The sequence below is a fragment of the Equus przewalskii genome, chromosome 1 (genome assembly GCF_037783145.1).
Source record: "Equus przewalskii isolate Varuska chromosome 1, EquPr2, whole genome shotgun sequence".
In the NCBI taxonomy this organism is placed as follows: domain Eukaryota; kingdom Metazoa; phylum Chordata; class Mammalia; order Perissodactyla; family Equidae; genus Equus; species Equus przewalskii.
In genome coordinates this window covers 155,462,488-155,467,193 of record NC_091831.1, presented here as the reverse complement: position 1 = coordinate 155,467,193, position 4,706 = coordinate 155,462,488, and the positions used below count along the sequence as shown (strand labels likewise).

General features: G+C 33.4%; 1 pseudogene; it reads right to left on the bottom strand.

Moving 5' to 3' along the window:
• Nucleotides 1–350: 350 nt before the first annotated feature.
• LOC103548533 (olfactory receptor 4F21-like) lies at nucleotides 351–4,506 on the bottom strand (annotated as a pseudogene).
• Nucleotides 4,507–4,706: the final 200 nt, after the last annotated feature.

Genomic DNA, 4,706 nt, shown 5'->3' with positions numbered 1-4,706 from the left:
CCATGTGATGATTCCTGACATTTGACAAAGTAAGTTTGCATTTCATTTGCAAACCTTATGGGGAGCATAAGAGATGTAATTATATCCTTTATATTTTCAAGATGATTAAAATTTCAATTAAATATTATTTACTAGAAAATTCTGTTTGATAAAATAACTCATATCATGGTGAATTCTCATTTCTCATGATAGCGAAGGTAATGAGAAAATGCTCAGCAGAAATAATAGAAAACCATTTAATGAGGTAGATGATATGTCCAAATCTGGCCATGTTAAATTTCAGATGTCTAAGAGGAGATATCCAAAAGGATTATGAATGTACAATTTTAGAACTCCAGAATCATATCTAATCAGAAAAATCTGATATAATGTTCCCATTTGCTCAATCTTTTTATGGCTACCTTTATGTCTTTGTTCCTTAATGTATAGGTGACAGAATTCAAGACCAGGGTGATAACAAAGTCAGCAGTGAACACGTATTTGTCAATTGATGATGTGAGGAAAGGTCATACAGAGAGAAACATGCATGGAGTGAAAAAAAGAACAACCACAGTGATGTGAGCCAACAAAGTGACAAATGCCTTCAATAAGCCTCCTGAAGAAAGTTTCCAGATGGTGAGCAAAATAAAGATATAGTAAAGGATTAGCAGGAAGAAGGTACCCATAGTCTTAAAGCCACTGTTGGCACCAACAATAAATTCAAACATGGGTCCATCTGCGCATGCAAGTTTTATTATCCTGCAAAAGTCACAATAAAAGCTGTCTACTTTATTAGGGCCACAAAAAGGCAAGTTTACAACAAAAGCAAACTGAGACATAGCACGGATCACCCCAGTTACCTAGCCAGTGATTACAAATGAAACCCATATTTTAGAGTTCCTAATGTTCAAGTAGTGGAGAAGCTTACAAATGCTGTGCACCTGTCAAATGGCTATGAGTGACACCATCTCTACTCCTCCCGTGATGTGGATAAAGCATATCTGTGTCATACAACCTTGGGAAGAAATGGCCTTGTATTCATTTAGAAGGTCTGTGATCATCTTGTGGACTATTGTATATGAAAGGCCCACATCAATGAGGGACAGGTTGGTGAGCAGGGAGTTCATAGGAGAATGTAAGTGAGAATGAAATATTACCAAAAACAAAATGAAGACAATTCCCAGAATGATCCCTAAATAGATCAAGGAGACTACCAACAAGAGAAAAACTTTAGTTTCCCAAGAACTGGAGAGTCTAGCAACACAAACTCAGAAACAGCAGACTCATTTATTCCGTCCACTGATTTGGGGGGGAAAGCAGATTTTTTAAATCACCTGAGGATAGAAGATTCTGGAAAGTCAGAATCAGTGGCACAAAAGTAGACTTCCTTTTATTCTTACTAATTTGTTCTGTGGGCTCATATCCTTGAGTGAGAAATAATTTACTTAGGTTAAAAAATTAATAAATAGAATTACAGCAATCAGCAAAGTGATTACCTAAAAAGAAAAATAAAACTTGAATATTTTAGATGGGAGTGCTTTTCCTCCAGTGGGGTTACATCCATTCTTATTCCATTATCAGATGATAATTTTGTTTTTCCTCTCAAGGATTTTTAGTCATTTTTTCTGACCACGTACTTAGATGTCCTCCCAACCAAATCATCTCAGACATTTCTGTCACCATCACAGTAATGTTCTCATACCAACTTGGAAATTCTCCTTAGTAGAATTTCTTATTTCACTGGTCAAATAGAGATCTGTAGGCCAAAATTGTTTAATATGTTTTACCTTGCTTCACCTTGTAAGTGTATTTTGGTTTTGCTTTTGTTTGTAAAATTTTCCTTGCAAATCAGGTGCTCAAGTTGAGATTATCCATATGTTTTGCTCAAGAAACATTATTATCATGGTGCATGTATGGACCCCTATATCAAATAAAATATTGGATACAAGAGAATAAATACCAGCTAGTAAGTTAGAAAATGTTTATGAAACAAAGGTACTATTAATAGATAACATTTACTAAGTGATTCCTCTATGCAAGGCACTGTACTAACCATATAATCTCAGTTTAACTTTATAAAATTCTTTAAGATAGTTTTTTATTAGATTTATGTTACCAATGGAGTAACTGAGTCTCAGAGAGATCAAATGTCAGAGCGAAAACTTATATCCACAGCTGTAGGACTCCATAATCCAAGCTCTAAACCATGGTGCTATGCTTTTCAAGGCCATTCCTTTCAAGTATACCTTGGATCTTCCCGAAGAATTATTCAATTAACCTTCTTCAACTTTTTATTTTCCCTGACCTATTATCAGAGTGAGCTTTAGAAAAAAAAAAAAGTCAAATCTCTAAATCTTGTATCCCCTTTGAATTACTCCTGTCTCCAACTCTTCATTGGCAAGCTTACCTTCACTTTTTGTTTATTCATAAGCTAAAACTTGTGTCCGCAGATTCCTGCTTTATAGAAAGAAACTCTGAATTCTGCATACATCTTATAATAATCACTTTTCAGTCATCATTTACCTTGATCTCCCTGTAGGATTTGATACTATTAATTAAGCCCTTGTTTTTGGACTGCCTCTGTCCTTGGCTTCTTGCCTTCCATTAAGCCATTTCCTTTCCACTTCTTGCTGACAGAAAATCTACTGTTCAGGTAGTAGGTTGAAATCTCTAATTTTTGGAGAGACTAGCCCTGTCTCAGCCTGAGAACATGTCAAATGATTTTTCTAAGCCAATTTCTACAATCTCACTTTCCATGACCATGAATTGGTGTTAGACGGGGCACGTAGCCCAGAATTGTTCAATGAGATGTACCAATGTTATCTGTGGAGGCCTTTCTTTTCCAAATATAAGGACAAATCTTCATGTGGAGATGGATTTCCCAGGTCCATTTTTCCTGCATTTGATGCTACTATAATTCTTAAAAGTGAAGCAACCATGAATTTTTAAAGCCCATATACTAAAAATAATAGTGAAAAGTTAGAAGGAACTTAAGATCCAAAATGCATGCTGTGTCACTTACTCAAAGCCAAGAATGGTCTCCCTTCTTGTGCCTTGTAGTATCTACATGTTCACATCTTTATCTGTAGACTTATCACTAGACTCCCAGAGTAATATATCCAAAGCTGTATGTGGTATACACAAATGGAAGTCCCACCTCCATCTTTAAGTCAACATGTCAAAACTGAACTCATAATATTATAATCCACTCCAATGCTTTAATAAATATTATTGCCATTCTCCAGATGCCCAATATAGATACCTGCGTGGCACTCTTGTCTCACTTTGGGTCTCTAGCTGAGCAATTTGTACTTTCAAATATTTCTCAATTCACTTCCCTCCTCTTCATTTTTGTTGTCACTTTTTTTTCCTTGTTATCTACATATTTTCCCATATTTACAGCTGAAAATGCTCCTGAATGGTCCACAACTACAACTCATTCTATACTCTGAGTCCAGATATGTCTAATAAAAGTCAAATGGCATTCCTACTTAAAGCCTTTGGTGATTCTATAAATAGTAAATTTTTGAAATCCCACAGCATGTCACATAATACCCTGAGAGGAGATGAGCAATATTTGATTTCAGAGGGTATTTCCATGAAAATTTTAGGGGATTCATATACCAAACAATTACTAACTAAATTTCAAAATTGATTCATGATAAAAACTCTTAGTAAAATAAGAATGATTAAGAATTATTTTAAACATAATGCTTTTAATAGAATTTTTAAAGCAACACTCAATATCTGATTATAGATGAAACATTAAAATCAAGAGCATAAAGAAGGAAGCCTATAGCACTACGTTTCAATCATGTGTGATAGACAAGAAGATTAAATCAAGTAATACCATTAAAGTGAAGGTAGAAGAACTATACTCATTTGCAAATTGAAAACTTATGACAAATATTAACTCTCTTAAACAATCTCATTTTAATAAATATAGTGTCAATAATAACCTGTTAAAATGTGATAAGAGAGATCTCATTTACAAATGAAACAACTGTGCAAGTGTATACATTCCATTAAAAGAACATAAACTTTTCTGATATATTTGTAACCGTGAAAGAAATGGAGATGAAACAATGCTAATAGAGAAAAGAAAACTCAAGGTTATAAAAACATCAATTCTCACTGAAATAATCTATGCAATTGCTGATTAAAAGTCCAGTAGAAATCTTTTGGAACATTGCAATGTGATCCAAAAGTCCATTTCAAAGTCGAGAGAAATTTTGGAAGGGAAACAAAATGGCAGGTTGAGGAGAAAAGAGAATGTTTTCTATTAAAGTTATTGGAATGTATCATAAACCTATACCTATTAAACTGATTAACTTAACTAAAGTTGGACAGATAAATGTAACAAAATATAGTTATGAGTTAGATAAAAATTAAAGAATTTAGTATATGATGAAAAGACATTGCAAATGTGTAGGAAAATGGAGAGTTATTCAATAAATTCAGAGTATTCGATAGTTGTTAAACATGTAGTCCAACACTGGAAACATAAAATTGTATCTTACCATACATCTTACAGCAAAATAAGTTCTGGATAATTAAAAGGCTTAAATGTAAAAGTAGAATTATAAAATTTAAATAAAGTATGTATGAATTGATTTTTAAAACTTGGTATTGAGGAGATTTTTCTAAAATTACTACAAATTTAGAGACTACATTCTATTTTTCTATTTATTCCTCAACAGAGTCGTTAAACTTGTTGCTGTAGGATT